The sequence below is a fragment of the Mytilus californianus genome, unplaced genomic scaffold (genome assembly GCF_021869535.1).
Source record: "Mytilus californianus isolate M0D057914Y unplaced genomic scaffold, xbMytCali1.0.p SCAF_2, whole genome shotgun sequence".
NCBI lineage: Eukaryota > Metazoa > Mollusca > Bivalvia > Mytilida > Mytilidae > Mytilus > Mytilus californianus.
This window is the reverse complement of record NW_026262668.1, coordinates 13,895,260-13,909,672: the sequence shown is the minus strand read 5'-3', so window position 1 is coordinate 13,909,672 and position 14,413 is coordinate 13,895,260. Positions and strand designations below refer to the sequence as shown.

At 29.8% G+C, this 14,413-nt stretch overlaps 1 protein-coding gene across 1 annotated transcript in view; it reads right to left on the bottom strand.

Moving 5' to 3' along the window:
* Nucleotides 1–6,986: 6,986 nt before the first annotated feature.
* The window catches only part of LOC127729292 (diacylglycerol kinase beta-like), a 138,928-nt gene continuing 131,501 nt past the window's right edge, over nt 6,987–14,413 (bottom strand). Inside the window, exon 27 of the mRNA XM_052237031.1 lies at nt 6,987–13,340. The gene's annotated coding sequence lies outside the window, so the exon portion shown is untranslated. The remainder of the gene's footprint in view (nt 13,341–14,413) is intronic.

The following is a 14,413-nucleotide window of genomic DNA, read 5'->3' as shown; positions in this document are numbered from 1 at the left end:
TGTTATTTTTCTATCATTTTCAGTTTGTGAGGCATTATCAATATCAAGATATAGAAACAGATATTTAGTTCTAAGGTCGTTGTAGTTATGTAAAGGTTTTCTCCAATATTCATTGTGGTGCTAGCATCAGTGATTCATTTAATAAGTCGGAACGTTTTAACACTGTAATAATATGCCTTTCTTATTGAGAATTGTTACTGCTATCATTAACTAGTGGTTGTTAACATTGGTTTTACTTCATCTAAGTTCTAAGGATACAGTCATAAAAACTCTTCAAAGATTCCAGGCTTATTATTTGGTACGTCAGACGCGCGTTTCGTCTACATAATAATCACCAGTGGCACTCGAATCATAACAGTTCGAAGTTCAAATATAAAAAAAATGATTAAGAGCATTGAAAACCAAAAAATATGAAAAATTGTGACAAAGACGGCTATGGTTAAATATACCTGGGTGTAGAAAAACCTTAGTGTTTAAAATAATTGTCACATTCTATCAACAACGATTAACTTTCAGATAATGAACATACCAATGATGTCAATACAAAAGTGCTGGTTACGGCGGATAGTGATGCCCCGGGAGACGAACCGTCTACCAACAAACGAAAAAAGAAAATCACTGTTTAAAAATAATTAAGCCGATTTCGTGAATGCTATCTCCAAAAATACAAGGGTAACAGAAAATAATATGTTATGTTTCTGAATTGGTACAGGTATTTTCCACGGGAATGGTGCAGTCTAACATTTGCAATGTTCTTAACGAATGTAATTAATCCTGAATGACAAAATTAATTATACTTCTTCCGTATTGTTCTCTGTTCATTAAAATGTAAAACTATTCAAACTATAATTCATTTTTTAAAAATATTATTTGCATCAGTTTGTAATTATGCATTTAATATAAATAGTACCAGAAGTCCATTACAAGAAATCGACTTCCGACAGTACCCGTAGAAATAATAAATAGTATTTATTCTTTATATAGTATGACCCGGCGTATAATCAATTACGTTTGCCAAAATATCTATAATCTACACCGGAATAATTTTAGACATGCTATTTTTAACACAGTCATGTATGCAATGTAAATTGGTTTGGTCCCATTAAGTTCTTATTTCAATCAACAAAGCAGTAAAAGCTGCTGTATTGAGACAAACTACTACACATTAACATTATAAGGGAGCCAGATTGTAGATGAACTACGGGACCTTTCTTAAAACACTGTTTAACGCTGCAGCAGGGAACCACAAGGACGGACTTCACGAATATATCAAAGGGCAATATAAAAATCGCAAGCCGAAGAAAATTCTGGCATAGAAAACATAATAATGAAAGACAAACAATAACACAGAAATGTAAAGATTTCGCAACACGAAGTCCATCAAATATCGGGTTGAGAGTGGCGGGCAAGAAGTTCCTACTCCACTTGTGTCACCCGTCTTGATGCTAATGGCATATACAAATCCACTGAGAATTTGTATTCGGGAATAAGTTATAAATGAGGAAAACAAAAAAGATCGAAACTACGGAAAATGGAAGCTCAAGCCAGTGATTGGTTATATAATATAAATGCGTTGTTTAAAACGTAAAATAACAAAACTACCGAACTACAAGGAAAATTCAAAACGAAAGGTCTCCCTTATCAAATGACAAAATCAAAAGCACAAACACTTCAAACGAATGGAAAACAATTGTCATATTCCAGACTTGGTACAGGAGCATTTACTTATGCAGAAAATGGTGGATTAAACCTGGTTTTATAGCTAGCTAAACCTCTCACTTGCCTGAAAGTCACGTATATGGTCTCTGTTCAATCTAACTTGATAAATAGCTCTATCGATAAATCTTCACGTCTATATTTATTTTTGTAGTCGGGTTAATTTTTTAGAATCCAAATTTTATGCACATATTAAGAACACATTACACCTGGAAATACATGTGTTACGTAAATAACAATTGTTTTGTTTAGGTTGCTGTCTCATTGACGTATATTTATTCATTTGTATGATATTATTTTGTAAGATTGTGTTGTTCTGAAGATGTAGAAAATATTGACTCCTAAATGTAACAATTATATGCAACCAGTAAGCAATCATCACAAGATAGGATTTCGTTTTTAAACAAGATTTCTTCATTCAAATACAAAAACCTGGGAAGAGGGTAACTAATAATATATTGTCCCAGCAAACACAAATCGCCAAGAAAATTGAAATAACCTTCAGTTAAGAACAATTACGGAAATTTTTCACCAACCAACGACAACCGCTGAACAACAGGCTCCTGACTTAGGACAGGTGCATAAAAATGCAGCGGGTTTAAATGTTTTGCAGGTCTGTTTTTTCATCTTCCAGTCTTGGAGATCAAATGTATTTGCTAAAGGTGCACTGGATTTGCAAGCATGTTATGTGTTTTCATGCCTTTAGGCCCTGAGTGTATGTATGTACATTAAAAATCTACTCAATTGGCAACATGTGTTATATTCTACAGCCTTAGAGGTTACGTGCATGTTTCTTCAAAACTACAAGATTGGCAGGCATATTTTGTATTTTTCAGCCTCGAAGTTCACATGTATGTGCCTTCAAAATACACGATTGGTGGGCATGTTTGTTATCCCCATGATGTGCCTTATTGAACAAACAGAATAGCAGGTATGTCTAATATTTTAACAACTTGAAATTCAAATTAATGTGCTGTACAAAACTGAAGAGTTGACATTTATGAACAATGCCAAGCCATCTATGAATCAAAAAGATTGAAAGTACTGAGGGAGTAAAGACTGCTTTAATTTTACATTATGAAAAGAGAGGCAAAAGATACCAATGGGACATCTAACCCTATGACATTACCAAATTCTAGACCATTGGTCATGTAAATTTTCTAACCCTAAAACTTGACTGAATGTGAAATTTTGAAATTGAATTAAGTGCTTAATATTAAGCATATGTAGGCAATATTTTGAATTGAGTTATATCCCTTTGTCTATAATACATAGAATAGACAGATTCATACACCAAGCACTACTTTCTGCTACTTGTGTCACATTTAACAAAATGGTTTTCTGGGCAAAAATAGTATTACACATACACATCATTTTATAAATTGGATAACTGGGTATATACTTTTAATACATTGCTCAAAGTGAGCATGGATAGGATCTGAGGAATGAGTTATGAGCAAAATTTAAAATTGAGAAACTATAATGATTCTATTTCCCCTCTTTGATTTCTTACCCAAAAAAACTATTAGGATTCTATTTCCCTTTCTGATTTCATACCCAAAAAAAAACTATTAGGATTCTATTTCCCTTTCTGATTTCATACCCAAAAAAAAAACTATTATACACCTATTGACTGGTTATGAGGGTAATAGCAAGTTTGTTGTCCCTGAGGTACCAACTATTGCTCGAGGCGAGGCCGAGGGCAATAGTTAGTATCAAAGGGACAACAAACTTGCTATTACACTCATAACCAGTCATTACGTGTTTTATTATACCGAACAAAACAATTTTCTAAAAAGTTTACATACACCATTTTGAAAAAACACCCAAAAAGTCATTTAAACATGCACAAGATGAACTATTTGGTTCCTTTTGCCAGTGTGGTATTTGTAAATATCTTATTTACTGTAATCAAGACCGGGAATCCTTGTGTAATAATTCCCGTGCATATAATAAATGCTAGCTAAAATATATTACCGTATACCAAAGCAATCACACATTATGAAGACGACGACAGTCCCATACCATACATTTGTTTTGTTTTAGATCTTAAATATGTAGTTTTTCTTTTTCTATTTTAATTGCTTCTGGTAAGTAATATACATGTAAATTTGAAATTACGACGACAGACACATACAGATTATAACGTTTACGATATTTCAGAATTGGACGCGTTGCCAAGCGCTCAAATCAAAGCATAATAGTCAATGACGTCATTGTTGTCCAATGAAAAATTAGTATGAAAAAATCTGTGAAATATGTTGATAAAACTATTAACCAGGGTAATAGTCTTTGAAACTATTGACTGGCAAATAGTCTGTGGAATGAAATAGCACAAATATTTCATTCTTTTTTATATAGAAAAAACATACTGAGGTATAATAATAGGATTCTATTTCCCTTTCTGATTTCATACCCAAAAAAAAACTATTAGGATTCTATTTCCCTTTCTGATTTCATACCCAAAAAAAAACTATTAGGATTCTATTTTCCTTTCTGATTTCATACCCAAAAAAACTATTAGAATTCTATTTCCCTTTCTGATTTCATACCCAAAAAAACTATTAGGATTCTATTTCCCTTTCTGATTTCATACCCAAAAAAAAACTATTAGGATTCTATTTTCCTTTCTGATTTCATACCCCAAAAAAAACTATTAGGATTCTATTTCCCTTTCTGATTTCATACCCAAAAAAAAACTATTAGGATTCTATTTTCCTTTCTGATTTCATACCCAAAAAAACTATTAGAATTCTATTTCCCTTTCTGATTTCATACCCAAAAAAACTATTAGGATTCTATTTTCCTTTCTGATTTCATACCCAAAAAAACTATTAGAATTCTATTTCCCTTTCTGATTTCATACCCAAAAAAACTATTAGGATTCTATTTCCCTTTCTGATTTCATACCCAAAAAAAAACTATTAGGATTCTATTTTCCTTTCTGATTTCATACCCCAAAAAAAACTATTAGGATTCTATTTCCCTTTCTGATTTCATACCCAAAAAAAAACTATTAGGATTCTATTTTCCTTTCTGATTTCATACCCAAAAAAACTATTAGAATTCTATTTCCCTTTCTGATTTCATACCCAAAAAAACTATTAGGATTCTATTTCCCTTTCTGATTTCATACCCAAAAAAAAACTATTAGGATTCTATTTTCCTTTCTGATTTCATACCCCAAAAAAAACTATTAGGATTCTATTTCCCTTTCTGATTTCATACCCAAAAAAAAACTATTAGGATTCTATTTTCCTTTCTGATTTCATACCCAAAAAAACTATTAGAATTCTATTTCCCTTTCTGATTTCATACCCAAAAAAACTATTAGGATTCTATTTCCCTTTCTGATTTCATACCCAAAAAATAACTATTAGGATTCTATTTTCCTTTCTGATTTCATACCCAAAAAAACTATTAGGATTCTATTTTCCTTTCTGATTTCATACCCAAAAAAAAACTATTAGGATTCTATTTCCCTTTCTGATTTCATACCCAAAAAAAAACTATTAGGATTCTATTTTCCTTTCTGATTTCATACCCAAAAAAACTATTAGAATTCTATTTCCCTTTCTGATTTCATACCCAAAAAAACTATTAGGATTCTATTTCCCTTTCTGATTTCATACCCAAAAAAAAACTATTAGGATTCTATTTTCCTTTCTGATTTCATACCCAAAAAAAAACTATTAGGATTCTATTTCCCTTTCTGATTTCATACCCCAAAAAAAACTATTAGGATTCTATTTTCCTTTCTGATTTCATACCCAAAAAAACTATTAGAATTCTATTTCCCTTTCTGATTTCATACCCAAAAAAACTATTAGGATTCTATTTCCCTTTCTGATTTCATACCCAAAAAAAAACTATTAGGATTCTATTTCCCTTTCTGATTTCATACCCAAAAAAAAACTATTAGGATTCTATTTTCCTTTCTGATTTCATACCCAAAAAAACTATTAGAATTCTATTTCCCTTTCTGATTTCATACCCAAAAAAACTATTAGGATTCTATTTCCCTTTCTGATTTCATACCCAAAAAAAAACTATTAGGATTCTATTTCCCTTTCTGATTTCATACCCAAAAAAAAACTATTAGGATTCTATTTTCCTTTCTGATTTCATACCCAAAAAAACTATTAGAATTCTATTTCCCTTTCTGATTTCATACCCAAAAAAACTATTAGGATTCTATTTCCCTTTCTGATTTCATACCCCAAAAAAAACTATTAGGATTCTATTTCCCTTTCTGATTTCATACCCCAAAAAAACTATTAGAATTCTATTTCCCTTTCTGATTTCATACCCAAAAAAACTATTAGGATTCTATTTCCCTTTCTGATTTCTTACCCAAAAAAACTATTAGGATTCTATTTCCCTTTCTGATTTCATACCCAAAAAAACTATTAGGATTCTATTTCCCTTTCTGATTTCATACCCAAAAAAAAACTATTAGGATTCTATTTCCCTTTCTGATTTCATACCCAAAAAAACTATTAGGATTCTATTTCCCTTTCTGATTTCTTACCCAAAAAAACTATTAGGATTCTATTTCCCTTTCTGATTTCATACCCAAAAAAACTATTAGGATTCTATTTTCCTTTCTGATTTCATACCCAAAAAAACTATTAGAATTCTATTTCCCTTTCTGATTTCATACCCAAAAAAACTATTAGGATTCTATTTCCCTTTCTGATTTCATACCCAAAAAAAAACTATTAGGATTCTATTTCCCTTTCTGATTTCATACCCAAAAAAAAACTATTAGGATTCTATTTTCCTTTCTGATTTCATACCCAAAAAAACTATTAGAATTCTATTTCCCTTTCTGATTTCATACCCAAAAAAACTATTAGGATTCTATTTCCCTTTCTGATTTCATACCCCAAAAAAAACTATTAGGATTCTATTTCCCTTTCTGATTTCATACCCCAAAAAAACTATTAGAATTCTATTTCCCTTTCTGATTTCATACCCAAAAAAACTATTAGGATTCTATTTCCCTTTCTGATTTCTTACCCAAAAAAACTATTAGGATTCTATTTCCCTTTCTGATTTCATACCCAAAAAAAACTATTAGGATTCTATTTCCCTTTCTGATTTCATACCCCAAAAAAAACTATTAGGATTCTATTTCCCTTTTTGACTCCTTACCCCAAAATAACTATTAGGATTCTATTTCCCTTTCTGATTTCATACCCAAAAAAACTATTAGGATTCTATTTCCCTTTCTGATTTCATACCACAAGAATGAGCAAAATTTAAAATTGAGAAAACATTTTTATTATCATTTTAACAAAGAATATATTGTCAACATACAGAATGAGATAACATTATTTTCTATCACAAAAAAAAATGTTCTTTATGGTATAGACAAGAACATTATATAAGTTACACACACGTAAATATATAAAATTGGTTGTACCATTATACACTTATACAGGATAAGTTACAAACACGGAACAGAAAAACACAATATGTAAGTTCTGTCAGGATTATTGGAGCTCAATTGCTCAATGGGATAAAATCATGTTAAAAAACAGGATAAAATATTTTTATTTTTGTAAAAATTCACTGAGCTATATGGTTAAATGTGTTAAATTCATATGTAAAATATAGGGGGACTATTTTAGTCTTGTAAAGATTAACTCCAATATATTGCTCAGTGTTATTAATATATTTAAAATATATAGGCGAAATATTCAGTCTGTTTTGTAATAATCAAATGAGCTTTATTGCTCAATAGTTGAGAAACTACATACTAAATATGAGAGATAACATAGCAAATCTATGCTGATTTGTGACATATATGTTCTGAACAAGTAATAATTTGGTTTAAATAGTAATTTGTACAGCTGATTTGTGACATATATGTTCTGAACAAGTAATAATTTGGTTTAAATAGTAATTTGTACAGACTTTTTGTACAAGTTATGAGTATCTTGTAAATCTCTCAACCCTAAATGGATGCACACATTAGGCTTTTGATTTAGCCTATCAATGTCATATTTGCAAAACTACATGCTACCTTTTAACAAAACACTGATATGAGGTTTTTAAAGGACATTATAAGATGTTTTTAGGGACTTAGAATCTAGTATAATAGAAAAATTCTGCACTTTTTCGTGATATGTAAAAGAACTTCCATATTGCTTAAAATGCCCCATTTATTGATAAACTATTTGTCTCCAAAATATAAAAATGCCGCCAAAATGAAAAAAGGCCATTCATTACAAAATGGAGGGTTGTTTTATGTTGTGAAAGTTAGTCTTATGTTATGAAAGAACAATTTGATGTTGTTAAAGTACAATTTGATGTTATTAAATATACAATTTGATGTTGTGAAAATACAATAGTACAATTTTATAATCCTATAACTATAAAGCAATAAAAGTACTTTGAACTAAGAACTCAAACTGTAGTTTTTTTTTAATTCAAATTCATAAATATTAATTAAGGTTCTCCTACTGCATCAAGTGGAATATTTATTTCTAATATAATCAAACTTTTTTCTAATCAGGGGAGATAATGACAGATATTGTTTTAAAGAAGTAAATTATGATCTCATTGGTAAGGAGATATGTCTTACACAAGAGTTTCAATCAAAATTGAGGGATTAGGGACTCTTGAACAAAGTGACCAACCTATTACTTAAAAAGATCAGAAATATGAAATTTCTCACATGACATGATTAATCTTCTGATTTTCTCATCAAACTTCTGACAAATGCATATAACTAGTATAATATAGTAGAATATATATGCATTAGAAATGTTGTCTTTGGGTGAACTTCAGAGATGATCTCTAATGCAGAATGCCTAAATCAATAGGTATACAATAATTATTGTATTTTTTTTGTAACAGTATCTTGTAATCAAAGTGCTTGTGAGCACTGAAGGGTAAAGACTGCTTTCATTTTGCAAATTTGTGAATTTTTAAATAAAACATTGAATTGTATTTTGCTAGGCAAATTATAAATTGAGTTGAAGTTATCTTTCCTTTGTTCATGATTGTACATTTGTAGTTGAACCTATTTGTATAACAGATTCATACACCATGCATTACTCTTGTAATTCTTAATAAAAAATGTTTTCTTGACAAGTATGGTAATTCAAATACACATCATATTGTAACTCAAATATCAAATTATAACATATTGTCAATAAATTGCATGACATTGACTGGATAGGATCTATATTGATCACTTCACTGCACTATTTTGTTAAAACAATTATCAAAGGTAGTGATAAACCGTGGCAGATATAGATTTCAAGTCAGTACCATAGGGTTTTGATTACATTTCATGCAATCTTTACCAAAAAATATTGCATTTATATGTTTTATCAAGAGTAATAGGTTAAGAGCAGCTAATAACTGTAGAACTCAAAAATAACATTAAAAATAATTTTTTGTCTGACAAGAGGAAAGTTACAGAGGTTTGGGATTACACACATAGTATAAAAGTGTTGAGCAATAATGACGCTTAATTTAACCACCATAATAATTAATTATACACTCCAGATATAAGTAACAATTAAAAGTTTAATTCTTTATACTCTAATAGTTTCATTCACTCCCATTTTAATACATGAAAAAAAACACATAATAAGCTACACAATCTCTTTAAAATGAACATGTGAACGAAATCTGAAAGAAAAGTTTCTTTGCATGATGAAATCATTTTTCATAGTTCTTAATTCAAATAGAAGGAATCTGAGTGGGAATAGCAGGGAAATAAATCATTAACTACAATTGACTTCTTCCTCTTCATATTGATATAAATTAAGGTGTGGCTGATATGTCAATGAGACAGCAAACCAACAAAAATCTTTAAACTTAAACAAATGACAAGTATAAGTGTCTATGATGAATATATTCACCAATTTAGAATTTTTTTTGAAAACTGTATAAACTCATTGACCTTGTAAATCAATAATGGCCAGTGCCACAAACCCACTGACCTTGTAAATCAATAATGGCTAGTGCAATAGATCTTTCCTCATGAGAAGTTAGTATGACATCTATGTTTAAGATAAACCAAAACAATTAAGGCTGTATCACACTAAATAATTATCATCATGTTGTAGCACACATCAAAGTACTGACTGAATGGTTTAAACATATTCTCCATGGACTAATAGTAAAATTATTCTTTTCCTTCCACATTTTTTTTTCTAGATACTTAAATACAGCCAACTTTCATGAGCATTTATGGGATACATATCTAAGTAAAACTTAATAATCAGAACTGTATGTGTCTGTCATAATCTGAGATACAGAAAGTAAATTACTTTTTCTTCATCAAAATATTCTTTCAGTTTCCTAACACATCAACATTTTCTATTTTGTTTTATTAGACATGTCTTATTGCACAAAATGATTTAACTTATTTATATATAATACAGTCAAAATCCTGGATAACATAAATTTCCTCCAACACTAAGTCAACATTATTGAAAAGTTTTATATATGTTTAAACAAATACCTTTGACCAATCAAGTTGGTGAAACAGTTCTGAAAACCAACTTTATCTTCCCTAATCCCTTTTTCCATGGCCCTTCAATTTTATTAGGAGTTATTATTTTTCAGCACATTATTTGGAAAAATTTTAAGCACAAAAGTGCCATCTAACATTCAATAACACCTTGCAAGTACCAAGGTACACTAGTTTAATCCAAAGTTATACTTAAAGTATTTACCTAAGTTAAAAATACTTATATGTTTTGTTTCAACTATATGCTAAAGAGTCAGGCAAATAGCATCAAATTGGTAACACATTGACAAAATTTACTCTGTAAAAAAGTCTGGTTTGTTTATAATACTCACAACAAATAAAACTTAATAACAAATTTGCATCTATAAGTTTGATTTCAGTTCTTGACTCTCTTAACTTTCATGCGTGTCGTAACAAGATTATACTCTTTTTCAGGAGTTACCCACCCTTTTATATATACATAGTGCATGTTCTGTCATAAAACATTTCGAAATAAAAATTTGTAAAATTTATTTGGTATTCAAGATTAAAATAATATAAAATTAAATTTAGTTCATGTAACACACATTTGACTCAATGAAAATAAAACTTTATAAATCCAATGTAAGGGTTGTGCTAAATTAACCTCCATCAAGAATGCTCAAACCTAAAACAAATTGGAAACCGAAGGATGTATAAAACTTTGAACACCACTTGAGGAGCTATATGACAAAAAATAAACTGTAAACACAGAAAAATGTCTCGCCTTTTTGTTATTTGATTGGAAAAATGCAAATGTTGAAATAAAAATAGCAATACTTTAACATGTAAGTTATGCAAAATATTCAAAGTCAATGAAGCACCACTGAATGTACAGGGTAAAACAATATCCATGGAAATGAGATGTGCCAATGCTAATACATATGCATACCAAATATCATTGACCTACCACTAGTGGTTCCCCGATAAACTGACCTAATCACAAACTTATACATGTAAACTAAGCAAAAGTTTCAAAGTCAACAGACCATGATGACTGAGGGGCCGGGGCCAAACAATCTCCATGGAAATGAGATGTGCCAATGCTAATACATATGCATACCAAATATCAGAGACCTACCACTAGTGATTCCCCTTAAACTGACCTAATCACAAACTAATTCATTGTTGATGCCACTGCCACTGCCCTGCCAATGCAAGAAACAGCATATCTATGTCTCGCTTTTTGACTCCTGTCAAGGCGAGACAAAAATTAGTTTAATTCACCTAAAGTGACAGAGGAAGTTGGAACTTTAGCTTCTTAAAATAATTTCTACATTTAATAAAGGTATGTTATGATGATACCATCATGGATTAGTAGTCCATAGTCAATAGTACTGGCTCAGTCCTAGAACTTTATAAAATTTGGTTTAAGATAAGTATCCACAAAGTTAAAAAACTGACCTGGTTGTTCTGATACTTGATTAACTTACACAGAAATAATAAATCTACAAAAAAAATACGATAAAAAAAATGTTGATCTTAATGTAAAAATTGAGAAGTTTTATTTAACTTGTATTAATATTCTATATAAGCACACAAAAGAAGCCATTTTATAGAACAATATATATATATATAAATAATTACAAATAATAGCAAATCTCATCTCACTGGACTGTATCAATAAAAAAAAATTCAATTTAATATACATTAATTTAAGGCCATGAAAAATTATGCTTAAATTTCCTTCTCTTTCTTAGGAAATTTGGTGAATGTTTAAGAATGATAGTTTTTACCTTTTGTAATTCTCAAATATAAAATGTGTTACGTAACCTTTCAATAATAACCTAACGAAAGATAATACCTCCATCAAAGGAAGGAACAGATCCAAAGTCATAGTTCAGAATTTGTTCATTCCTTAAATTACCTTATGTAAAAAACTTCTGACTTCTCAAGAAACTAGTTGTGACAGTTTTGAGATGTATTGTGAAGGACACTAGAGATCAAAATGGACATTTCTGTCAGTGTTGCTCAATAGGAAATTTAAAAATGTCATTTTAACAGAAGGCGTTTTAAATCGTGAAACAGTTTGATTTCTAGAACGGTATTGCTTCATCAAATCATAATGGCAGACTTCCTAACGTGTCCTATATGTCAGTTTTGGAAGAAAAAATTCTGAATTTTCCAATTAGAATTGAAAAAATTCTTTCTTGTCGTGCTTTATTCTCTCGCTAATGCTTTGTGTAAAGATATCGTGAAAATGAGCTTAAAACATGACCAGAAAGAATTATTTCTTAACTATTAAGACTTTATGTGAACATCAGTAAGTGGATACCATGAAAACATGTTGGATACTAAAAACTGAAATTCATTTTTGAAACTATCATTAAAGTATCTTTGGTTTCCATAGTGATGAGAAAATTATAAATAACAGCATCCATGAATATTTGAACACACAATGTAATTATCTACAAATAGTATAATTGGCCTGACAGTTTCCATGGAGATAGGATTGACCCATTAATTACAATGATGCCTTTATGTATATCAGGTGATATAGAAAACTGTTAGCCAAAAATAAATTATTTTCTTGATTATCAACCCTTCTAATACAGTTTATAACCAAGAGAATTTTCTTCTACTAACTGAAAAATAAATACCAGTTTACTGCATTATAGTGTTTATTACTTTATTTTGAGTATTGTTCTCATAATAATCAACACAAAACTTTTAATGGATTTAATTAAAAATATAACATGTTTGCATGAAGCTATTGCAAAATATACGAAGACTGACTATGAATGATGAAAATAAATTAAAAAAATTCATATGACATGAATAGATTCTTGTAAAGCCAGGAGGACATTCCAATTGTAAAGTTAAATTAATGAAAAACATTGTTGCAACTTATTGCCGTTCTACTCTGTAGAAGTAAGGATAGAACTCGGATATTTTTTTTTATTTAATCACCCGTTTAACCTCTTACATAGACCATTAGTTATATCTTCCTTTTGTATGATTATGTTGTGAGTAGAATGTTATCTTCCTTTTGTCCTCTTTGGCCTGATGCAGGGATGCTGACCAGCAGCTGGTTCCCATGATGACAGCATACTGAATGTCTATATATGATGCTGCCCTTGGTTATGTATTGTATTCAGAAGATGAACACCTATAAATAGATAAAACGCCTATAAATTAAATAGACACATATAAATAGATTAAACACCTTTAAATAGAATAAACACTTTTAAATGCATTACACAGCTATAAATAGATTAAACAGCTATAAATAGATTAAACAGCTACAAATAGATTAAACACTTAAAACTGTCAAGTTGATCATGTGACTTCTGTTCCATGTTACACCTCCTACTGAATAATTTTCTCATATTACAGGGGTTATATTAAAACAAAAGTTGGTCTGTTTGATAATCTAAAGCCCTAAGCTACATTCTAAAGGAACCTTGAAATACTCCATATTGGAATGGTGTTACAAGTCATTAGCCATACTTTCCCAATAACATCTTCCCTGTGAGTAAGTACAGAAACAAAGAAATAACTATATTTGTTGTGTTGCATAGAGTAGTCATCATTCTGTGTATTTTTTTTGTTATAAGTACTGTAAATGATTCATGACCTACTTACTTATGCCTTATGAATCAAAACTGAAAGAGGAAATTTTAACTTATCTTTATGGAGTAAGTGTATTTCCATATATGCAGTGAACTGGTGTTTTTATTTTTTATAGAGGTACAAAAAGGGCTTCTTTGATCTTATAAGCTGGTGATTCTTAATAAAATTTCATTGATAGTAAGTAAATGCTGGACAACAAGAGGTTATAGTGATATCCTGTCAATAAGACCTCAATGTATTAAAAGATTGAGCAACAAGCAATTACAAACATACACACACACAAAATAAACTGAACATACATCACCAAAAAAGTAAGTTTTGCCAAAATTTTACAGAAAAATTTTATTTTAGACATGTGGAAATAAGATGTTTTATGTAGAGTCTTAGGTTATTTTAGACATGTGAAAATAAGATGTTTTATGTAGAGTCTTAGGTTAATAGTGTTTTTCCTATTGGATATTCCTCTATTATTTCATATAAAAACACATTTTAAATAAAATTTCTTGTCCGAATTGAATGAAACTATTTGCATTCAATACAAAAATGTTGACAGTTTCTTGCAATAATTATAAAATATGTTTAAAATATACTTATGATTTCAATTTTTAG